The sequence below is a fragment of the Salvelinus sp. IW2-2015 genome, linkage group LG4q.1:29, assembly GCF_002910315.2.
Source record: "Salvelinus sp. IW2-2015 linkage group LG4q.1:29, ASM291031v2, whole genome shotgun sequence".
NCBI lineage: Eukaryota > Metazoa > Chordata > Actinopteri > Salmoniformes > Salmonidae > Salvelinus > Salvelinus sp. IW2-2015.
The window spans coordinates 78484169-78510483 of NC_036842.1; the positions used below are offsets into that span (position 1 = coordinate 78484169).

General features: G+C 42.1%; 1 long non-coding RNA gene across 1 annotated transcript in view; it reads left to right on the top strand.

Annotated features, from left to right (window-relative positions):
• LOC139027588 (uncharacterized) overlaps positions 1 to 26315 on the top strand; it is a 212774-nt gene that overhangs the window by 30351 nt on the left and 156108 nt on the right. The gene's annotated exons all lie outside the window — the stretch shown is intronic.

Consider the following 26315-nt stretch of genomic DNA (forward strand, 5'->3'; position numbering starts at 1 on the left):
GTGTTACTTTCACTCTTTGGCTCTCTGGTCACTTTCTCTCTCTCTCTCTCTCTCTCTCTCTCTCTCTCTCTCTCTTCTCTCTTCTGCTCTCTCTCTCTCCTCTCTCTCTCTCTCTCTCTCCTCTCTCTCTCTCTCTCTCTCTCTCTCTCTTCGTCTCTCTCTCCTCTTCTCTCTCTCTTTCTTCTCTCTCTCTCTCTCTCTCTCTCTCTCTCTCTCTCTCTCTCTTCCTCTCTCTCTCTCTCTCTCTCTCTCTCTCTCTCTCTCTCTCTTCTCTTCTCTTCTCTGGTCTTTGTTTCTCACATGCACGGCCACATACACATACAAACACAGAATGTCGCAAGGTGGTATGAAGTTCGCATTGTCTCAAACCTGATGATGTTTCTGTTCCCAGAACATTTGGCTAAAGATAGACTCTGAAAATATATTTTACTAACCTTTCGACGCTAACAGCAAGAACGATGGCCTACATGTTCCTTTTATATTACTCATACACTTACGTTTTTTTATCGTCCTTACGCATAATTAGATTTACTTCAACTAATTGTCCATTAGAGAACCCTGTTTTCATATGAATACTTTGTGACATTGAATCAGTGTAAACATACCGTTTGCTTCGGTGCTCAGAGCTTCTAGCTATATGTTTACACTTCAACCTAGTTGTTTTTTTCTGTCTGACACAGACAGACACCAGAAAAACACATGAGCATAGTGAGATGAGTGTTCAATATGATCTAATTGCTGCTGGTGCCTTTGTTAGAGCTGATGTTTGGCATGCTGAGAGCTTCTCCTGCTGCTCTTATCATGTGATTCTCTTTGTCTGTTCCATGGGAACCGCATTAGCTGATTGATAGAGATAGAGATAGTCATATTACTGTGTTATTCAGAGATACTATCATGCCTCTATTCAAATCCACCAAACCCTGTTGCCCGGGCAACCTAATTATCTAACAGAACATGAATTACTGGCTAATTAGACAGTTCAATGTTTGAGTGACTTTATGCCTTTGAAATGTATATTTGATGTATCTTACTTTGATCTCTACAAACATAGTTTGAATAACACAACAGTAAATACAATCAGAATACTGTGTATAGAGAATTCAGTTCATCACATGCAGCTCTTTAGTGAACCATGTCACCCTTTTTACTTGCAGTAGTTGTTTTTTGAAAATGATCAGAAGAAGTACAAATAGTCTATTTCTGCTTGTTGCCAATTAGGGTTTTGCCAAATGTAACATTGCCACACTCATCTATGCTCTTAAAGCACACAGATAACTCTCTTTGGAGTTCAGCAGAGCTTAGATTGGAGCACTAACAGCTTCATGTCGTTGACTGAACATTTAGAAACGCTGAAACTGTCTAATAGGCTGAAGCAAGGAGAAGTCAGAGAGGGAGGAATATGTCAAGTTTCTTCCAAAGTCTATCCATGTCATGCATGAGTCACATGTTTACCTAAGCAAAGCTATCATTCTCCAACAAAACTCTTTCCTTATGGTAAGGGAGGGGCAGAACTGTATGGTATTAGTGACAATATTAACAACTTTTAGGCCAACTTATTCAGTCCTATAAGAAAAAAAACTCTATGTACAGTATGTCATTAAATGTATACAGGTTTTCTATGTTTCAAATTAGTTTTCCCATTCTCTCTGTTGGTCTAATTAACTGTAGATTTTGTTCTCTCCTTCTCTCTGTTGGTCTAATTAACTGTAGATTTTGTTCTCTCCTTCTCTCTGTTGGTCTAATTAAATGTAGATTTTGNTTGGTCTAATTAACTGTAGATTTTGTTCTCTCCTTCTCTCTGTTGGTCTAATTAAATGTAGATTTTGTTCTCTCCTTCTCTCTGTTGGTCTAATTCACTGTAGATGGGGACATACACTACTAAGCCAAAAGTATGTGGACACCCCTTCAAATTAGAGGATTAGGCTATTTCAGCCACACCTGTTTTTGTCTGGTGTATAAAATCAAGCACACAGCTATGCAATCCCCGTAGACAAACATTGGCAGTAGAATGCCCCGTACTGAAGAGCTCATGACTTTCAACGTGGCACAATCATAGGATGCCATCTTTCCAACAAGCCAGATCTATACATTTCTACCCTGCTAGAGCTGCCATTGTCAACTGTAAGGGCTGTTATTGTGAAGTGGAAACGTCTAGGAGCAGCAACATCTCAGCAACGAAGAAATAGGCCATACAAGCTCACAGAACGGGACCACTGAGTGCTGAAGTGCGTAAAAATCATCTGTCCTCACTACCGAGTTCACTTACTACCGAGTTCCAAACTGCCTCTGGAAGCAACGTCAGCAAAATAACTGTTAGTCTGGCGACTCAAGAAATAGGTTTTCATGGCCGAGAAGCCGCACACAAGCCTAAGATCACCATCACCAACATCAAGCTTTGGCTGGAGCGGTGTAATGCTCGCCACCATTGGAGTCTGGAGCAGTGGAAACATTCTCTGGACTGATGAATCACGCTTCACCATCTGGCACTACGATGGACGAATCTGGGTTTGAAAAGTGAATCTTGGCCAGGAGAGTACTACTTGCCCGAATGCACAGTGCCAAATGTAAAGTTCGGTGGAGGAAGAATAATGTTTTCGGGCAAGGCCCCTTTCCAGTGAAGGGAAATCTTAACACTATAGCATACAATGACATTCTAGATGATTCTGCGCTTCGAACTTTGTGGCAACAGTTTGGGAAAGGCCCTTTCCTGTTTCAGAATACCCCTGTGCACAAAGCGAGGTCCATACAGAAATGGTTTGTTGAGATTGTTCCAGCAATGTTCCAACATTTAGCGGAAAGCCTTCCCAGAAGAGTGGGGGCTGTTATAGCAGCAAATGGGGGACAAACTCCATATTAATGGCCATGATTTTGGAATGAGATGTTCGACGAGCATGTGTCCACATACGTTTGGCCATGTACTGTACTGTACCTGGCCTTAGTCCTGGGAGGAGCAGGGTGGATTGCTGCCCTCTGCTGGCTTAGGTAACTCTCTGCAGTTCTCTACTACATGTGACTGGGACCAGTTCCCACGACACTGCTGAGGTAATGAATGAGGAAACCCAGCATTACCATGATGGTCTCTGAGAACCCCCCTGTCCCCCTTCCTCCGTCCCCTGTCCCCGTCCCTGTCTCCCCAAGCTACTCAGCCTGCTTGGTAAAACCCACTATTGCTGATCTCCAGCTCAACTCCCCAGCTACCCCCGCTGCCTATTTGTAACACAGGTGCTGTTTGCCGGCTGTTTTGGAGCAGTTTTTCATCTTACTTGTAACGGGTAAAGTCCCTCCAGGGTGTAATTTGGGGGCTTAAGTCGCGCTTGGTGCCGTCCAACTATGTACGGCTGACCAGATTTGACTTTTGTAAGATTAATACACACATCAGCGGTGAACTGGAGTCGCAACCTATTTATTACAGCCGATGGCTTGGCCTGTTTTTCCCCTCTCTCCCTCTCAACTTTATCCCTTCTTTCCCCGTGTTCAAGTCTTGCTTTCACAATGTTTTTGCCGTCGTGAGAAGAGTCGAGTATTTGGCAGCTCATTTCATGCATCTCTGTTCCGCCTTTTCCGGGTGGATGGGGGTCGGTTGATGATATAGAGGTCCATTGGGGAAAATAGGAGAGAGAAAAGAGAGACAGAGAAGGAGAGATCAAAGTCTGTTTAATCAACTCTTTGGAGACTGTGAATTGCCATACCAAAGGAGTGAAAAGTGGAGCGATAAACTGAACATCCTAATTCTTTCACTTCATACTTCTAGATTTTAAATAGATACACATATTCCTATATGAAAGTATACAGCGCTACAGTTCTACAAAATGTAATCATACAGTGCATTCGGAAAGTATTCAGACCCCTTCACTTTTTCCACATTTTGTTACGTTACAGCCTTATTCTAAAAATGTTTTTTTTTTATCCTCATCAATCTACACACAATACCCCATAATGACAAAGCGAAAACAGAAATGTTTGCAAATTTATAAAATAGAAAAACAGAAATAAGTTATTTAGATAAGACCCTTTGCTATGAGACTCGAAATTGAGCTCAGGTGCATCCTGTTTCCATTGATCATCCTTGAGATATTTCTACAACTTAATTGGAACCCACCTGTGGTAAATTCAATTGATTGGACATGATTTGGAAAGGCACACACCTGTCTTTATACGGTCCCACAGTTGACAGTGCATGTCAGAGCAAAAACCAAGCCATGAGGTCGAAATAATTATCTGTAAAGCTCCCGAGACAGGATTGTATCAAGGCACAGATCTGGGGAAGGGTACCATAAAATGCCTGGTCTGAAGGTCTCCAAGTACTCAGTGGCCTCCACCATTCTTAAATGGAAGAAGTTTGGAACCACCAAGACTCTTCCCAGAGCTGGCCGCCCGGCCAAACTGAGCAATCGGGGAAGAAGGGCCTTGGTCAGAGAGGTGACCAAGAACCTGATGGTCACTCTGACAGAGCTCCAGAGTTCCTCTGTGGAGATGGGAGAACCTTCCAGAAGGACAACCATCTCAGCAGCACTCAGACGGAAGCCAGTCCAAAGTAAAAGGGGAATGACAGTTCGCTTGGAGTTTGCCAAAAGGCACCTAAAGGACTCTCAGACCATGAGAAACAAGATTCTCTGGTCTGATGAAACCAAGATTGAACTCTTTGGCCTGAATGCCAAGCGCCACATCTGGAGGAAACCAGGCACCGCTCATCACCTGGCCAATGCCATCTCTACGGTGAAGTATGGTGGTGGCAGCAACATGCTGTGGGGATGTTTTTCAGCGGTAGGGACTGAGAGATTAGTCGGAATCGAGGGAAAGATAAACGGTGCAAAGTACAGGTAGATGCTTGATGAAAACCTGCTCCAGAGCCCCCAGGACCTCAGACTGGGACATAAGGTTTACCTTCCAACAGGACAACGACCATAAACACAAAGCCAAGAGAACGCAGGAGTGGCTTCAGGACAAGTATCTAAATGTCCTTGAGTGGCCCAGCCAGAGCCCAGACTTGAACCCGTTTGAACATCTCTGGAGAGACCTGAAAATAGCTGTGCAGCGACGCTCCCCATCCAACCTGGCAGAGCTTGAGAGGATCTGCAAAGAAGAATGGGGGAAACTCCCAAAATACAGGTGTGCCAAGCTTGTAGCGTCATACCCAAGAAGGCTTAAGGCTGTAATCACTGCCAAAGGTGCTTCAAAAAAGTACTGAGTAAAGAGTCTGAATACTTATCTAAATGTGATATTACAGTTTTTTTTATTTAATACATTTGCCAAAATTCCTAAAACCTATTTTTGATTTGTCATTGTGGGGTATTTTGTCGAGCTTGATGAGGGACTTTTAAAAACAAAATACATTTTAGAATAAGGCTGTAATGTAACAAAATGTGGAACAAGTGAAGGGGTCTGAAAACTTTCCAAATGCACTGTATAACAGGCCTAAGGAACAGTAATACAGCCCTCTATAGGGTCCTCTCTGAAGCCCCTAATACCTAATTACAGTCAGTGGTCATGGCCATCATGGCCAAGATAGCTGTCAATCAGCATAATTTTATTAGCGTCAATTACAGCTACAAATGACGATTTCTCTGGCTCAATTGTAATTTGTCATTTTTTCCCTCCCAGAGAATGAGAGAGAACAATGGCTGTATAATTACAGTAATGAGCACCGCAAGAGAGGAGTGAATTATTAGAATATTTCCTCTTTCTCTGGTGAATATGGAGCTGGTCTCTTTGCTAAATATTTAACAGAACGAATGGGTTAAAAAGAGAGTGAAAGAACACTGGTTGTGTGTGTGCATGCGTGTATGTTACATATTATGACAGGTCAGGTCCCTGTATTGAGAGTACCAATGATTTCAAATATCATGTCACAGTGTCTTTGTTAGTCTAGGTTGGAAGACTGTTACCTGGACTGTGAGAGTGTGGCTCCCTCATAAACCCATAGGTGACACTGTTGTCTCAGGAACAGCAGCGGATTTCTGAAAACATGGAGGGCCCAAGGAAGAGAGACACAGATGCATCTGAAATGACAATAAATAAGTGATGACGCCACTGCATGTGCTTCTAGTCACACATGCATTCAGGAACCATACCCTGGGATGCACTATTCATGTGACATAATGAATAAATAATGATGATTCAGTACAGTCTAGTACTGTGTCTAACTCGTACTTCATGACGGCATCTGATTCCTGTGATTCTCCTATTCGGAGATACTTTTCCTAATGACATAGAGAGCAAGGAAAAGGAAGGAGAGAGATTATCGATGTGTGTGAGGCTGTATTTTTGTCCTACTAAAGCTCCAGCCAGCCCCCTGTGTTTAAATTAACCAAACTTAGAGACAAGCCACCACATATATCTTCCCCAGGCCCAACAGCTGCCTCTCTCTGACCCAGCTAGTAGCATACCACTAGATCAAACAGACTATATACCTCCCCTGATTGGATCCAACATAGTACCACAGCCCAGGAAGAGAAGGCTTGAAACAATGAAGAAGCATCTTAGTAGTAGCTTAGTAGTTATGAGAAGAACTGGACAAGACAATAATAGTAGAAGTCATACCCTTGCATACTGTTCTGTTGCACTACAACATGCTAACTTCCAGACATAAATGCAAGGGAAGCAAATTAGGCCAAAAGAGACTGTTTTGAGAGGTTTCCTTTTCTTTTTTGCTTTGTGTCTGTTGAGAGTTTGGGGAATACCATATTTTTGGGCAACTCAGTGAAACAAAACAGTTTAGCTCTGAAACATGTTGGCTACAATTAAAAGTTAATGTGATGGTGTTTTGTGTCAGTCTGCAATATGTGAGAAGTGGTAAAACAATGCTGCAGAATAGTACAATGTACAGAACAGAACAATGGGATTATAAAGAGGGCAAACAACAAAATGCTTTGGTGGCTTTTGTTTTGTCTGTTTCCACTGCTGCTCTATATTCATGATGGTAAATGACTGATGAAGTACTCTATCTCACGGCAGATGTTGAAGCTCTCCCAGTGCTACCCCCCTCTCTGTTCTATCTTTCTTTTTGGCTAAAAGTGGTATTGCACAGAAGGTGGTCTAGAGGGACAGAGTGGAAGAAAAGGAGAAAACCGAGATTGAAAAGGAGAGAGAGGAGGGATATGATGAGAGGAACAATTAGCACGGGTGAGTCAGGTAACTAATTATGTGTGTTGTCGTGACTGACTGACTGAGGATACATTCTGTCGTCAGGTTTCTCTGTTTTACAAATCCCTTTTAGCTGGTTGTGGAATGACTTTTTGCTCACATAGATTACCATAACAACGAGTATCTGGCAGTGAAACACTGCTTTTCCCTCAAGACCAGAACAACATCTAACAGCATATTTATTTAATTGTAGTTTGATTAATTGTTTATCTACGGATACAAATTAACTAGAGTTGAAACTAGCAGATTGTGTAGCGCTATAGTGAAATGTAAAACAGAGTGATATATCAATAATCCCACCAATAGCTTCAGTATGGAATCTGAGTTCCAATACCAATGCCCAAATGTTGTAGCCATACCCTTTGGTGTCATTGACGTATGTGTCGCTCAAGATTATTCAAGATTTGGGTGGAATCCATTCAAAGTGCAATGGATGACCACGTTCAGGGACATTACCTAGCTATCTAACCAACTAACCATCATTCCCAAAGGTATCACTCCCCAGAGGGATTCAGACATTACATTCCCACTATGTGGTGCAGTTCTTATGGGTACAAATGAGCACAGCAGAATCAGTATTTCACAGACCTCATGTCTGAAAGATGGAGGGAGGAAAGAGGAGGAAAGGGATAGATGGAAGGGACATGTCCTTCACTCTCTCACTCCTCTCAGTCTTCTCCGTTCACCCTATCTTTGCAAACAGCTGAAAAGACTGATATACATTATTGGAGCTAATCAAAGTTGAATGAGGAAAAGCGCTGAGGTGAGACAACAGAAATTACCTAACTTCATCCTGCCTGCTCTCTCTGCCCTCCCTCTCTCAGGAACCTTTGTATTCCTCCTGTGCTATGGATGATAGAGAAATATTGAGGTAGAGAAGGAGGGAGGGAATGTAGGGTAACCACAAGGGTCCATGACTGACAGCCCTAAATAAGGGCACAGAGGACAAAAAAGGCCTCATGCAGGTTAGAGAGAGATTTTTTTCAAATGACATACTCTTCTTCATGATCAACATAGACCACCATAACTGTAATCATTTATTTATTTATTTATTTCACCTTTATTTAACCAGGTAGGCCAGTTGAGAACAAGTTCTCATTTACAACTGTGACCTGGACAAGATAAAGCAAAGCAGTGCGAAAAAAAACAACAACACAGAGTTACACATAAACAAACATACAGTCAATAACACAATAGAAAAATATAAGTACAGTGTGTGCAAATGTAGAAGAGTAGGGAGGCAAGCAATAAATAGGCCATAGAGGTGAAATAATTACAATTTAGCATTAACACTGGAGTGATAGATGTGCAGATGATGATGTGCAAGTAGAGATACTGGGGTGCAAAAGAGCAAGAGGGTAAGTAAAAATATGGGGATGAGGTAGTCGGGTGTGCTATTTACAGATTGGCTGTGTACAGGTACAGTGATTGGTAATCTACTCTGACAGCTGATGCTTAAAGTTAGAGAGGGAAATATAAGACTCCAGCTTCAGTGGAGCAGAGAACTGGAAGGAAAGGCAGCCAAAGGAAGTGTTGGCTTTGGGGATGACCAGGGAAATGTACCTGCTGGAGCGTGTGCTACGATTGGGTGTTGCTATGGTGACCAGTGAGCTGAGATAAGGAGATAAGGATAAGGAGATGCTTTACCTAGCAAAAACGTATAGATGACCTGGAGCCAGTGGGTTTGGCGATGAATATGTAGTGAGGGCCAGCCAACAAGAGCATACAGGTCGCAATGGTGGGTAGTACTGTATCTGGGGCTTTGGTGACAAAACAGTTGGCACTGTGATAGACTACATCCAGTTTGCTGAGTAGAGTGTTAGAGGCTATTTTGTAATTGACATCGCCAAAGTCAAGGATCGGAAGTCAAGTATAGTCAGTTTTACGAGGGTATGTTTGTCAGCATGAGTGGCAGTTTTACGAGGGTATGTTTGTCAGCATGAGTGGCAGTTTTACGAGGGTATGTTTGGCAGTATGAGTGGCAGTTTTACGAGGGTATGTTTGGCAGCATTTATTTTTCATTTATTATTATTTTATTTTTTTAAGGGGTGGATCAGCTTAATATTGCGGAAAGATTGTTGCTTCCGTCAATGTAATTGTCTGCATCATTTCCAATCCCCCATATCTTTTTGGGGTAAATATATATATCCATATACATACACGCATGCATACATATACACATATATACATACACATACGTATATAGATATACATACTTTTTAAAGAATATACCTTTATTATTCCCCGCAAACCCTACCACCCTTCCCCCAATTGGAGTAAACTAATAAACACTTAGGCTTCTACCTTAAGTTTGTATCATCTTATACACCATTTTACCAGGCAATCTATTTTACAATATATATATTTTGTTTGTTTTTAGTCTCCCTCTATTTCTGTTGTCCATCCAGTTTAATTTCTATTTGTAACTGTGCTATTTCACAACATTTCTGAACCTACAGTGGGGAGAACAAGTATTTGAATACACTGGCCGATTTGGAAGGTTTTCCAACTTACAAAGCATTTAGAGGTCTGTAATTTTATGATAGTACACCTTCAACTGTAGAGACGGAATCTAAACAAAAATCCAGAAAATCACATTGTATGATTTTAAGTAATTAATTTGCATTTTATTCATGACATAAGTATTTGATACATCAGAAAAGCACGAACTGAATATTTGGTACAAGAACCTTAGTTTGCAATTACAGAGATCATACGTTTCCTGTAGTTCTTAGACCAGGTTTGCACACACTGCAGCAGGGATTTTGGCCCATCCTCCATACAGACCTTCTCCAGATCCTTCAGGTTTCGGGGCTTCGCTGGGCATACGGACTTTCGGCTCCTCCAAAGATTTTCTATTGGGTTCAGGTCTGGAGACTGGCCTAGGCCACTCAGGACCTTGAGATGCTTTCTACGGAGCACTCCTTAGTTGCCCTGGCTGTGTGCTCTTCGGTCGCGTTGATCCAACATCCGATGCACCCTGGCCTATAGACCACAGCACACAACCGTACCTTCCATTCACAATGTACACTTTTCTCGTTAAGGGCAAGCGAGGAGGCTTACGACACTTCTCGCGAGTCCTTATAAAGCACATCCACACTCCGACTGCATCAAACACCTGGGACCCATATCCATTACCCTCCAACACGCACACTTAATCCATTCGAGTTCGCACAGCACGACACTGTCGTCCGTCCTTTTGACGAACGACCCACGGTACACTCCACCTATACCAGACAGACCAAATCGTTACACTCCTATCCAATCCCACCGGACATCCTGCTTCACCGGTTGGGCAACTGTGTGTTTACTTCCAATCGGAGGCGCTGACATCTTACATCAATCTTCCTACTTCTCCAACACTGTATCAGCACCAGCAGAAGTCGCATGCTCTCTTATGCACAAGCAACGCACACAACTCTCTTATTACTCATTACACTGTCCTATCCATCAGACCAACACCCTCTGCTATTTCTAACCACCATCACCTTTCCTCTGGATTATCCAAGTATGCGCTTATTTCGAGAGACCAAGACTCCTCCTCACGCCACGTTATGCTCGGCGCCACAACTGCGCCTCTGGACTTGTTCGCACGACAGGCGCCTCTGACTCGTCGCCGCATGCACAGCGACTATTCTTACTCCCATGCAACGGCCGCTCATAGTGTGAATATCTAACTGGACACTCTCGCTGTTATCTCATACTATTGGAGCGACCTGCTCGTTGATCCCTAGCTATACTCATCAGCGCTCCATTCGCACTCTGTGATCTCACATGTAGCCCGGTGCATAGCCTCTTTTAGGTGCCAACACACACTGCCATCCCTTATCCCAAAACACTGTTCATAGAATCTCCCCTTGCTCGCCCACACGCGGTGACACGCCTTTACTTGAACACACGGAGCACGCTCCCCAGCCCTGCTGAGTTCCACGACACAGTATGACCTCGTCCTTATTCTCAATTTATAGAGCCTTTCTCTTGTCATTGGTCAGTTCCTCAAATTGTGGCGCCACCGGTGTTATGCGCAATACATTCATCGCTCTCAACCTCATGATTCTCGCTTTGAGCAATCTCATCGTTCAGATCCTGCCTCCTATGACCATCACGTGCGTCCACGACTTACAGTACCTCCTCACATTGTATGACTACCTGATGTCCATTCATACGTCAACTCCGCTCTCTGTTCTGGCTGGTTTAGGTAGAGCGACGAGATTGGACAGTCAATGTTGCTCTCAGGATGCGCTTCGTTGCTCACCAATGTCAATCAATCACAATCACGGCAGGTACGCGTTCCCAGGTCGGCAGTTCTAACCGTAACTGAGTGGCGAACCCGGCGGGCTTGTCCCGCACACCACTACACCAAAGGTCTGTGACGACCGGAGGCTTTGGTTGGTGGTGCATACCACCTCACTTCTGGTCTGCCCATCATGCACATTAATTCCTTACAAATCACTCAATGTGAAAATTCTTTCTGGAAATTTTTGTTTTAGATTCCGTCTCTCACAGTTGAAGTGTACCTATGATAAAAATGACAGACCTCTACATGCTTTGTAAGTAGGAAAACCTGCAAAATCGGCAGTGTATCAAATACTTGTTCTCCCCACTGTATATACATTTTACAGACCCCGTATGTTTAACATTGGTTATCTTGTAATTAGTCCCACCCTTCAGCTCCATTCAACCCCTCCCATCTATCTCTCAATTTCATCCATTTTGGATTTCTATTTGCCATATATTTTTCAACTGTGCTGTGATGCTTCACAAAAGTACTGAGCCTTTCTATTCTCATAGCTTCTACAGATTGTAAATTAAAAATATTTTTTTTTGCTAAAATAATTATTATATTATTGATTGATTGACTATGGCTTTTCAAATCACCCAGTATTGCTATCTGCAGTGTTAGTTCTACATAGGCAAATGTTGCAATTCTTCAGCCATTCCTGGACCTATGACCAAAAACGAGCTACATATGGACAATACCAAAATAAATGATCTAATGGCTCTGCCATCTCACAGCAAAATCTGCAGACCTGGGAAGATTGTATCCCCCATATATATAACATTCTATTGGTTACAAGAATTTTGTACAGTCGTTTTTATTTATTTTTAGTTTTGAATTCGGCGTTGTTTTGCGTATCAATTCATAAACCATGTGCCATGGAATGGGTACATCGAAAATCTTTTCCCAACTATTTGGAATTTATATGCCACAGCTGTCAGTTTTTTGGTCCTTAAATGAAATTAATATATGTTTTTATTTATCACACTTTTCTTTAACCATTTATGTTCTTTAATACAGGGGAAGTTCCTTACTTTTTCCCCTTGTACTTCTACTTGCCTCTTCCATTTTTGTGGTAATGCTGCAATTAATTGGTTGTAATTTTGGGTAGAGCAGACATTTCCATATGTCTGTGTTATCTGCATGTGTGACATAACTCCACCAGTCCTATTTATGATATCATTCACTAAAAGTATACAATTTTTAAACATTTCTTCCCCCCCAATTTTTTAAAATCAATTAGTATAGTTGAGTTTAACCACCATATTTGTTGTATTATTTGTTCTGTCTTTTCAGGTGGATTAAACTGAAATTGCAACCAAATTTCCAAGGCTTGTTTAAAAAATAACGATATTTTGGAAATTATGTCCTTTTCAAACAACCGAAAGTGAGCAGGTGTAATCTGAATAAAGGGAAAAAGGCCCTTCTTGAACATAGGATGAGACATTCCTACCAATTTACTAAAGAACCAGTTTGGATTTAAGTATAACTTTTGTATGACTGATGCCTACCATCAGTATGGCATTTAGTGAGAGGTCTAATGCTTTAATATTAAATCATTTCTGCCCTCTGAATTCATATTCGTTATATTTATAGGCCTTTTTAATTTTGTCTGGCTTGCCGTTCCAAATAAAATAGAATATGTTTTGTTCATATAATTTAAACAGCAGGTCACTAGGTGTAGGCAACACCATAAGCAAATAGGTAAACTGTGATATGACTAAAGAGTTAATCAGGGTGATTTTTCCACAAATAGACAGGTATTTTCCTTTCCATGGTAGCAAGATCTTATCTATGTTTGCTAACTTTGTATAAAAATGAATTGGAGTGAGATCATTTCTTTCTTTTGGGATTTGTATACCGAGTATGTCCACATCTCCGTCAGACCGTTTGATTGGTAAACTACACAGTAATGTAAAATTTGCTTTTTTTTTATGATCCAATACATAATATAGTACATTTATCATAATTTGGTTTTAATCTAGAAAGGATAGCAAAAGATCCTCTATGAGGCCGTGGAGAGATTCAAATTGTGGTTTTAAAAGAAAACATGAATCATCAGCGTACAATGACACTTTAGATTTTAAACCACGGATTTCTAATCCCTAAATATTATTGTTTGATCTAATTTTAACAGCTAACATTTCGATAACAATAATAAATAGATATGCCGATAGTGGACAACCTTGTCTTACTCCTCTACATAGTTTAAAACTTTATGAGATGGAGCCATTATTTACTATTTTACACCTAGGGTTACTATACATAACTTTAACCCATTTTATAAGAGATTCCCCAAAATTGAAATATTCTAGGCATTTATATATCAACTCCAGTCGTACTTTATCAAAAGACTTTTCAAAATCAGCTATAAAAACCAGGCCTGGTGTCCCCGATATTTCCAGTACGTGTCTTATATTATCTCCAATATATCGTCCATGTAAAAAATCTGTCTGATTAGGATGAAAAATATCTGACAATACTTTTTTAATTCTATGCGCCAAGCATTTTGCTAGGATTTTTGCATCACAACACTGAAGTGTAAGAGGTCTCCAATTTTTTAAGTGGACTGGATCTTTATATATACCACTTGGATCCTGTTACAGTAATAATGATATCAGACCTTCTTGTTGCGTGTTTAATAATCTACCATTTATATAGGAGTGGTTAAAACATGCTAACAAAGGTCCTCTGAGTATGTCAAAAAAGTTTGGTATACTTCCACTGGTATGCCATCCAGCCCTGTAGTTTTCCCAGCCTTAAAGGCTTTAATTGCATCAAGAAGTTCCTCCTCTTCCTCCTCTGAGTGAAGGGGTTTTGTTGTGAAATAGGAAGCCGATTCTAGATTTTAGTTTGGATTGGAGATGCTTAATGTGATTCTGGAAGGAGAGTTTACAGTCTAACCAGACACCTAGGTATTTGTAGTTGTCCACATATTCTAGATCAAAACAGTCCAGAGTAGTGATGCTAGTCAGGCGGGCGGGTGCAGGCAGAAATCAGTTGAAGAGCATGCACTTAGTTTTACTAGCATTTAAAAGCAGTTGGAGGCCACGGAAGGAGTGTTGTATGGCATTGAAGCTCGTTTGGAGGTTGGTTAGCACAGTGTCCAAAGAAGGGCCAGATGTATGCAGAATGGTGTCATCTGCGTAAAAGTGAATCAGAGAATCTCCAGCAGCAAGAGCGACATAATTGATATATACAGAGAAAAGAGTCGGCCCAAGAATTTAACCCTGTGGTACCCCCATAGAGACTGGCAGAGGTCCGGACAACAGGCCCTCCGATTTGACACATTGAACTCTAACTGAGAAGTAGTTGGTGAACCAGGTGAGGCAGTCATTTGAGAAGCCAAGGCTATTGAGTCTGATGATATGCATGCGGTGATTGACAGAGTTGACAGCCTTGCCAGGTTGATGAAGACGGCTGCACAGTACTGTCTTTTATCGATTGCGGTTATGATATCGTTTAGGACCTTGAGCGTGGCTGAGGTGCACCCATGACCAGCTCGGAAACCAGATTGCATAATGGAGAAGGAACAGTGGGATTCAAAATGGTTGTTAACTTGGCTTTCGAAGATTTTAGAAAGGCAGGGCAGGATGGATATACAGTAGGTCTATAACAGTTTGGGTCTAGAGTGTCTCCCTCTTTGAAGAGGGGGATGACCGCGACAGCTTTCCAATCTTTGGGGATCTCAGACGATACGAAAGAGAGGTTGAATAGGCTCGTAAAAGGGGTTGCAACAATTTTGGCGGATAATTTAAAAAAGAGAGGGTCCAGATTGTCTAGCCGAGCTGTTTTGTAGGGATCTAAATTTTGCAGCTCTTTCAGAACATCAACTATCTGGATTTGGGTGGAGATGCGGGGGGGTGCCTGGGCAAGTTGCTGCAGTGGGTGCTGAGATGTTGGCCGGAGTAGGGGTAGCCAGGTGGCCAGCTGTTGAAAAATGCTTATTGAAATGATTGATTATCGTAGATTTATCGGTGGTGACAGTGTTTCCTATCCTCAGTGCAGTGGGCAGCTGGGAAGAGGTGCTCTTATTCTCCATGGACTTTACAATGTCCCGAAACTTTTAGAAATTAGTGCTACAGGAAGCAAACTTCTTTTTGAAAAAGCTAGCCTTAGCTTTCCTGACTGAGTATTATGGTTCCTGACTTCCCTGAAAAGTTGCATATCGCAGGGGCTATTCGATGCTAATGCAGAACGCCACAAGATGTTTTTGTGTTGGTCAAGGGCAGTCAGGTTTGGGGTGAACCAGGGGCTATATCTGTTATTTGTTTTACATTTTTTGAATAGGGCATGCTTTTTTAAGATGGTGAGGAAAGCACTTTTGAAGAGCAACCACGCATCCTCTACTGACGGGACGAGGTCAATATCCTTCCAGGATACCTGGGTCAGGTCGATTAGAAAGTCCTGCTCGCTGAAGTGTTTTAGCGAGCGTTTTACAGTGATGAGGGGTGGTCGTTTGACCGCAGACCCATTACGCACGCAGGCATTGAGGCAGTGATCGCTGAGATCCTGGTTGAAGACAGCAGAGGTCAGGATTATATCCAAGAGGGTGCCCATGGTTACGGATTTAGTGTTGTACCTGGTAGGTTCCTTGATAATTTGTGCGAGATTGAGGTCGTCTAGCTTAGATTGTAGGACGGCAGGGGTGTTAAGCATGTCCCAGTTTAGGTCACCTAACAGTACGAACTATGAAGATTGATGGGGGGCCATCAATTCACATATGGTGTCCAGGGCACAGCTGGGGGCTGAAGGGGGTCTATAACAAGTGGCAACGGTGAGAGACTTGTTTCTGGAAAGGTGGATTTTACAAGTAGAACCTCAAATTGTTTGGGCACAGACCTGGATCGTATGACAGAACTCTGCAGGCTATCTCTGCAGTAGATTGCAACTCCGCCCCCTTTGGCAGTTCTATCCTGTCAGAACATTTTATAGTTGGGGATGGTAATTTCTGGATTTTTGGGGACCTTCCTAAGCCAGGATTCAGACACGGCTAGGACATCCGGGTTGGCGGAGTGTGCTAAAGCAGTGAATAAAACAAACTTAGGGAGGAGGCTTCTTATGTTTACATGCATGAAAACAAGGCTTTTATTGTTACAGAAGTCAACAAATGAGATCGCCTGGGGAATGGGAGTGATGCTGGGCTGCAGGGCCTGGGTTAACCTCTATTTCACCAGAGGAACAGAGGAGGAGTAGAATAAGGGTACGGCTAAAGGCTATAGGAATAGGTTGTCTAGTGCATTCGGAACAGAGAGTAAAAGGAGCACATTTCTGGGCGCGGAAGAATAGAATCAAGGCATAATGTACAGACAATGGATGTGAGTACAGTGGAGGTAAACCTAGGCATTGGGTGACGATGAGAGAGGTTTTGTCTCTAGAGGCACCATTTAAGCCAGGTGAGGTCACTGCATGTATAGGGAGTGGAACAAAAGGGCTAGCTAAGGCATATTGAGCAGGGCTGGAGGCTCTACAGTGAAATAAGACAATAATCACTAACCAAAACAGCAATAGACTAGGCATATTGACATTAGGGAAAGGCATGCGTAGCTGAGTGATAATAGGATCCAGTGAGTAGCCAGGCGAGCTGGAGACACAGCGATTCAGACAGCTAGCAGGCCGGGGCTAGCAGGCTACCAGAGGATCCAGGCCAATTGACAAAAGAGGTATTGAAGCCCAGGAATTGTCTGATGGATCTCTTCGGCTAGCCGGGAGATGGGCCTAGCTCGAGGCTTGCTCCATGCTAACTGGTGCTTGCTTCGGGACAGAGACGTTAGCCAGGAGTAGCCACTCGGATAGCAGCTAGCTAGCTGCGATGATCCTGTGCAAAGGTTCAGAGCTTGCGGTAGGAATCCGGAGATGTGGTAGAAAAACCAGTCCGACATTCTCTGGGTTGATATCGCGCTGTGCAGACTGGCAGGAATTGACCGGGCTGAGGCTGGCCGATGTCCAAGTTAATGGTGATGAACACTAGCAGTGGCTAACTGACCACAAGCTAGTAGCTAGTTAGCTGGCTAGCTTCTGACGGGGATTCCGGTTCTAAAGTATAAAAAATTGTAGATCCATAACACATTGTGTGAGGCGGGTTGCAGGAGAGTATGTTCAGTCCGTAGATGGAAATTGACATGAAAAATATATACGAAATATATACGAAGAAAACTATATATACACGGGATGGGACAAGACAAGACAAAACAGACATCCGACTGCTATGCCATCTTGGTAATCCATCATTGATTTTGTCCCCTTTAACAAATGAGTATCATTGCAGTTGAGAGTTCCTATTCCATGACTTTAACGGCTTGGACTACTTTAAGCTGTGTGTGTGTGTGTGTGTGTGTGTGTGTGTGTGTGTGTGTGTGTGTGTGTGTGTGTGTGTGTGTGTGTGTGTGTGTGTGTGTGTGTGTGTGTGTGTGCATACTTTAGAGTGTGTGGTAATGGAGAGTCATTTTTTATTATTTTGTTTTAAGCCATCTCCGAAGCACAGCCTTATTCTCTCGGAATGAATGTCTAAACTGTTAACCTTTTGAGTTGTTTTTGATTTAACCTTGTAACCCCGTGGAATTAACCCTGTAACTTGCGGAATTAATGCCTCAAAAATAGATGTTCATCCATAATACGTAGAATTTCGAAGGGAAACTATGAGATCTTGTTGAACTAGAGGACCTGTGCCAGGGGGAGCCAGCCAGTCATTCACCTTACACTCACTTTCTTATAGTAAACACATTGCTACTTTCTCCCCCTCTCTCCCTCTGTTACCCCTCTCTTTTTCTCTCCCTCCCTATTTTTCCCCTCTTTTTCCCTCACTCTCTGCCATCAACCCTCTCTCTTCCTTTGAGAAAATATCTTGTCGGTGCTCATGGGAACAACAAAGCACACAGACCACAACAGTAAAACTTTGGATAATGGACAACATTTTGGGGCCTGAAAGTTGGACACAGTGGGGCTGGGTGAAGGGAGGTTGGAGTTGCCTAATTTGTAGTAGTTATCCTGACAGGGAGTGGGTGATAGCCTGTCCTTGTCAGAAAGGAGACAAGCTCAAAGCAGCAGCTCTATGCATGGGTGGGGAAAGTGTGGTGTAAAATGCATCTATAGAATTTTTTGTTTGGGGAAGCCATACTGGTTTGGTGGAGAGTTTGTACATTAGAGAAATATAGGAATTGAATGAAAAGGATCTTGTTAAAATCAATCATGAAGCAAATATTGCCATGATATCGCGCATGCACGCACGCACGCACAATCACAAATACCCATCCACCCTCTCCAGCCACAGTTTGCCACCTCTAAAGCATCTGTCCCCTCTGAGGTAGATCATGGTGTTTGACAAGACAGTGACAGCCCCTCTACCCTCTCGGTTACCCTGTTAACAGATCTATTCTCCCCTTGTCTCCCAGCATCACTGTCCCACACATGCTCCCTCTGGCCTACAGGCGGTCAAGGGGCTTTAAAAGGTTCATTAGGTTTTATTTTGTTCGTATTGTGGTCAGCCTGTGAAGTCTGATAGTCTTGTCACAGCTGTGCCTGGCCCGAGGTCCAAACGTTTTAATCGTCCATAAACACAGGAAAAGCCTGCAGATGACAGCCTGTCACAACCCAACACCTCACTGTCTGTGGCTTGCTAAAACAAACTCCTAAAATAAGTGTTTGGGAGTTGGTTGTCTCTGAGTGCTTCCCTGTGGGAGGGTGTATAATAAAAGAAAGACAGTGAGAACTAAGTGTACGTGGCACAGCCTTGCCTGCGGCTTCTGTTGTAACTCTGTCGGATAGGAGTGCTCACGTGAATGTCTGTGTAAATGCATGTGTCCGTGTCTGTAAGTCTCTCCTTGTTTCCATACACATCACCCCTGCTGTGTTACTATGTGAGGTATGGGGGCCAACTTGGTAGCACATTAGATCTGTGTAGAACTAGTATGTAAAGAAAGACACCAATAGAAATGGGTGCAACACATTTCAGATCAAATGCAAAATAATGGAGACACATACACTCCTGCTCTTTCATCATGTGGCAATACAATGAAAGACTAATCACCCATCCAGACTTGTCGTATCAATCCCACATACCGCCCAACCTGTTAAATTACAGCCACACATCTCTGGCCACCATGCTGTTTTCACTTCTCTGATCTTGGCCTTCTGGTGTCAGGTTGAGTCCCGCTGGGCTGAAAGGACAGAGCAGAGCAGCTAACAGCAGCCTTAACAGCCTGGGTGATAATGGTGTTTGCTGTGTTTCTGCTGGGGAAAGAGAGCTGGTCCATCTTAAAGGCTTATAGCTTTTAAAAGGCTCTCCATTCATCAGCTTACTGCTGTATGGAGGGAGAGAGGTGGGCACCCACCGCCCACCTGCCACACTCACCCAAGGACAAACTACAAAACAATGGGTCAAATCAAATCAAGCTTTATTTATAAAGGACATTTCAGACATGGAATGCAACGCAATGTGCTTTACAGGGAAAAAAACTAATAAAACACATTTAAAATAAAAGCTGAAATATTTACCACACAACAAACATAAGAGGATAAAAAAGAATGACACAAACTGAACAAATAAAAAGCTCCCTAAGGAAAAGCAAAGCTAAAAAATATGTGTTTTAAGATCTCTTTTAAATATGTCCACAGTTCCGGCCCCCCTCAGGTACTCGGGCAGGCTACTGCAGAGCCTGGGGACATAATAACTAAAGGCTGCCTCTCCATGTCTCTTGGTTCTAGGCTTTGGGATAGTTAAAAGGCCAGTGCCAGAGGACCTGAGGAACCTACTGGCTACATATCTTAAACGTATATCTGTCATACATTGGGGTGCACAATCGTGGATTGATTTAAAAACCAATAGAAATTAAAATATATTCTAAACTCATAGGCCGCCAGTGCAGAGGCCTTAAAACCAATGTCATACGTGCTGAATTATAAAGGAATATTGATTGTTAAAATATAGATCAGGCATTATGTTTTCATCATCTGTTTCAGAAATAATCTCAACCTGTATTCAGCATCTACAGTAACTATCGTTTTCTTACCACCACATCCCTGATCGCAACAGGGATGGTAGGGAATGAGTGTGGAGCTGAGTGCTTCTAGTAAAAACACAGGAGAAATCCCTCTCTGTCTCTCCAAGCATCTTCCTCCTGGTGATTTATAAACATGAAGCCTCAACAGGAGACGTGCGAAGATGCAACCAGCAGTGTTTCAGGGACGGATGAATGGGTAGAGCAGTAGTTGTTTCATTTACATCTATTGTACATAGTAAATGGTGTTTGTGTGTGTATGGGTGTGGGTGTGGGTGTGTCTGTGTGTGCATGCATGCATGTATGGGTGCATGTGTCTGCATGTGTATCTCTGTAAAAAGGACATAAACTATAGACGTGCTATAGGCTAAGTGCAAAGTTGTTTTCCAACAGCTTATGTCAGAATGTTTCTTGGTAAACAGGGAAGCTGTATTAGCGGCTTGTTCACCATGGCTACATAATGACCAACTTCCAGAAACGTCCCTTTGAGAATCGTTATCCCTGATCCCATGGACGATGACAGGAGAAAGGGGCAGAAGATTGGAAGACAGACGTTTTATGATGTCCCACTTCATTCCCCACAGATGACTCACAATAATAACACCTCCACAAGGCAACAAATACAATTATTCCTCTATTGAACTATAGGATTATCTTTTTTCCAGGAAACCCATGTATTTGAGCATTGATGTGCTCTAGTGGAGGAGCATGCTATTCTTACTCATGATAACATGCAGTGTGCCAGGCTTAGGGAGAAGCCTCTCCATCACCAGCCACTTTCACCAGCATCCTGTGTACTTTCCTAGGCACTTTGACAAAGCCAGATATTATTTAGGGGATGTTTTCACTGCAGTGACTTACTTGTGTTTATTTGCATTGTCCGATCTACTGAGAGGATCATTGGCTGTCACCTGCCCTCCATCGAGTTGCTTTCCCCATGCTGTGACCCTCATCAACCGGCTATCAGGCTCATAGAGACTACGAGACTTTGCATTTGAGCCGATCACTGCACCTTGTCATCAATGACCTGTAATGCTAATAACTGTACTATACTGCATTTACACTATTCACTGTACACCTCTGAACAATATTGCACTGTATATATTCATATGGCAGTATCCCTCCCTCTGCATACAGAGATACAGTGCATCCCCTCTGTAAATTGTATATCCTCACTGTAAATCAAGTTAAACTGCAGAGTTTTATGTTTTATGTTTAGTGTATTATTAAAGGGATTCTTCGTGCATTTTGGCAATGTGGTCCTTTAGCATGCTAGCAGATACCCATAGACTTCCAGTGATTGTGCTAATGCTAATTAGCATTGTCTTGCAAAACTACCTCTAACTTCCTTCATACTGGACACAGAGACATAACAATGGTATCCACGAGTTTATCTGACTCTGGGGAAGTATGAAGTATCCCTTTAATATTGTATATTCTGTATATTCTGTATGTTGACTATGTTGACTATGTTGACTTGTGTCTGTATTCTGTTTGTACATTGTCGATTGCTGGCAGCACCTATTCACTAAGTCAAATTCTTGGGGAATGTGTACTTGGGGAATAAAGTGATTGTGATTCTGACTTGATCCATGGGATACCATGGGAAACAGTTGTACTGTATATCAAGCAGAAAGCAGAATGAGTTACTATTTATGTTATGGCTTGAGGGCTCTCTCTCTGTCTCTCGCTCTCTTTCTCTCTGTCTCTCTCTCTCACTCCCGCTCTCTATCTCTCTCACGCTCTTCATTCATCTCACTCCATTTTACCCTCTTCGTCTTTATTTTCCCAGTAGAGCCAGGCAATTGTTCTGAGATCCTTATCACATTGATCTGAGAGGTGCGTGTGTGTGTGCGAGTACCTATCTCTGTGTGTGTTTGTGTGTGTGTTTGTGAGATTGCATGTCAGTGTGCTGGGCTCTTGCTCTGATATTAACTCATATTAAAGAGTCCCTGAGCTCAGGCTGGTAAGCAGCGGTTGGGTCTTGCAGCCCGCTCACTGCACCCCACGGGGGAAAGGTAATATTATTAGTGGATATCTGGAAAGGTTAGGTCGTTATGGAGATGGATATCAATATAATTCAGGAAAGCTCTGTTATTAGTGTAAAAGCCATCCACAAAAGTGCAATCCTGCCTGCAATCCTGCAGGCTAGGGGAACACTGTCTCAGAATCACCCAGTTCAGAGGACAGGAATTATGGGACAATATTTAGAGGTTGACCAGGAAGTATTGACTGGGCTGGAGACAATACATTATTTGTATAGAGGACATGTGCTGCTACCTAACATGAATATAATGTAACCACGTGTCACAAGCTACATGCCTAACTATCTTTATCATGTCAGGTATGGACTTGACAGACTGAACAGTTCTTATTAAAACAAAGGACTACATGAATTGTTCAACTCCCTGATTTTGGTGTCAAATAACCAGCATGTTATATAACTGAAGCTAGAACAGACATATATTGAATTTGGTTTGAGAGTCTAAGCTCATCTCACTTTGTCCATTGTCTTTGCTTGTAGCCTACTATACTGTGCAGTGAGAATATATACCTTAGGTGGTTATGATTGGGTCTTGTAGGCTCATATGACCTGAAACTTACTCTCATTCTATCAGATGGCCATGGAGATAGCGCTATCGCATGCGCCATTTAGGAACCATTGCCCCACAGTAATCCAATGAAATACATTTGCTTTGTAATTATTTTACAGATTAGGGTGATAAAAGCAGACATTTCAAAAAGGGGTCCATCTGGGGTTGACTCCACAAGGCTGTACACACACACACACACACACACACACACACACACACACACACACACACACACACACACACACACACACACACACACACACACACACACACACACACACACACACACACACACACACACACACACACACACACACACACACACACACACCACACACACACACACACACACACACACTTGAAAAAATAAATACTATGTTCTATGTTGTGGCTGCTTGACGTAGGGGTAGGGGGTTGAGAGAGTGGAAACTGCCGTCAACACAATTATCATCTAAGCTGCAACACTGTTTATGACCTTCAGTGTGACATTGCGGCTGCATATCAGTCTATTCCCTTCACGTTAGGAGCCATACAATATTGTAAAACCTGGATCCATCAAGCTATATAGGACAAGCGTTGTTATAAACCATTCTGAGTGGTACATTTATTGGAAACATAAAACACAGAATGACTTTTTATGTATTTACCTGCACTTCTGCCTGACTCCAATTACATTAGACATACTGCTGATTCAAGCAACACACATTATTATGCAAGTTAAAGAGCTGATGGTTAGATATGAGTGCTGGTGAATGATTCCCACTCTATACCCTACCTAATGAACTTAATACAGCCTAAACGTAAAGAGACTATTACTGAGAATGATGATGCATGCACAGTAACATTTTCATCTTCATATATGATTATTAAATGTAATGAGCATAGAATATGACTATCATATCAATGTATTATCATACTGATACTATTTTAATATGTCAGTGGCAATTTAAAGCATAGAATAACTAGCTTGTTGAAATAATTCTGTACTTTAATATCTTTGGAATATTTTCCCCATGATTTGCAGATTAACAAACAAATTGGTAAATGTAAAAAAAACACCTTGCATCCCAATTAATTGGAACATTTGACATTCATCTCTATCACCTCACAGTTGGTGTCACCCACTGCACATATCTGTAGATTTAGACTGTCAAGAAAGTGTTACCACTTTTGTCTTTTCAAGCCAGCTTTAGAAAATAACGTGTAAACCGAATGACTCCCTTACATTCTGTAAGCCAAATCAAATCAAATTTTGTTTGTCACATGCCCAATAAACAACAGGTGTAGACTAACAGGAAATGCTTACTTACAGGTCCTTTTCCAACAATGCAGAGTTAAAGATAAAGATACAAAAAAATAATTTATGACACTCTTTCACACTGCAATAGTGAGTGTTCACCACCAGTGGTGTGTATTCATGGATGCCAAGGGATGCCAGGCATCGTAAGAAAATGTACCAATATGTTTTTTTTTTTTATCTTTCATTTCTGTGTTTGATAATTTTCCTTCAATTCGCAAGAGGCTGAATGTATCTCACAGAAGAAAGCATCCAAGAAAGCGAAACAGCGCCCCTCTGTCTCTCTATGTGTAGGCTATCTATCTAAGGCTGTCTGGTCCAAATAATTATGACATTTTTACCACCCATAGCATTGAAAGCAAGGGAAGCCAGAGAGCATCTGGCCTCCCTTCACAAAAAAATTATAACAAATTTGCCAATCAGCATTGAGCTAAACTGAGGGAGCTCAACTGTGAATGATCCTTGCGCACCCAAAAAATTGTCAAGGGAAGCCAGCTTGGATTTTGCGTCACTCCTATCAAATCCCATTGAGATCATACGTCATTGATAGAAAAACTTGAATTGTTGCATCTCGTTGTGTTGTCCTCCGGTGGCTAGCTAGCCAGCTAGCTAAAATGTACCGTTTCCTAAATTAGCCATGGATGGAGATAGCGATTTGGACTTGTGGTTTTACATAATTCTCCATACTGGCCAATGATTTTAACGGCGATTCTGATCCAACCATTAATGAATTCGTTGTTGAGCCCCTGGCCTGAGAGGATGAACTTCAAAGTGTAGCAATATGTAGAAGGTTAATGTGAACAAGCAAACGTTGCCCGTGAATGTAAGCTAGGCTAGTGAGCAAGCATTTTTGCCAGGTAGCCTAGGACAACAAAAAATAAAAGTGTGTACTGTATGAAAGTGATAGACTTCGTCAACATGAAAGAAAGGAGGATGGAATTGGCCTTTCTCTACAAGTAGTGTGAGTCAAAATTATTTTCTACTTGCATAAGCGCACACGTACACACACACGCACACAGAAATCAGAACCATGGACAGAACCATGGACAGCCATATCATATTTAGCTTACGTTGACTGGACTACATCGTTTTTGGTATCCTTTAGTTCTCACTCTATTAGACTCCGCAGAAATGATTTGATGATGCTGAAATGGTCCTGGAATAGTGGAGGAAGCTCCTGTTTTCTTTGCGACTTGCGGTAACTCTCTGTGGTTCTAAATCAATAGTTGTTTAGTCGTACGAAAATGCCGTAAACATTAACTTGCTTGACCATGCTGTAGCTCATGTAATGGTCTGTATACTGTACATGCAATATGTTTTGTGGACTTCACTGGACAGAGGTTGCTATCCGGTTTTGTGATAAAACAAAGGTGAGGTTGAATTTATTCTGCCACTGTGTCTTCTTATTGTTTTTATTTTATTTTATTTGTCTCTGCCTTTAGGCCTATATTTCACGGTCGCAAGACATATGAACTAACAGGTTCTAGAGCAAACAACGCAATTATCACAACACATAGGTTGTAATATGGCTTTTATGACGGGGTGCTTGGCTTCCCAAGTGATTTCACCCACGCACCACTACTGATCACAACACATTGTCTTTTCCCCTCCCTCAGGGTTCCATAGTCTTTTAATGTGTAGCGGTCTACATGGGCCATACATACAGGCTCTAGAGACATCAAGCTGTCCTTTATTACACACATGGCCACTTCCTCTCTGAGTGGAAGGCTGTGGAAGCTATTGGACTGTAATATATGGCTCCCATATATAAAAGCACAGCGCACAATAGGCCGCAAATGAAACATGATAGACTTATTATGATATCAACAATAGAGGATGACATGTTATCCCTGTCACACCTTCCAGCCATATAGCCTACACCATGAAAACGTTGGAATGATATGGGACAATTTGTGTTGGTAATGTGTATGCTTATACTAATTTGGAATGTCTTCTGTTGTCTCTTATTTTTACTGCAAATATGTTGACAGTGATGTCACAATATG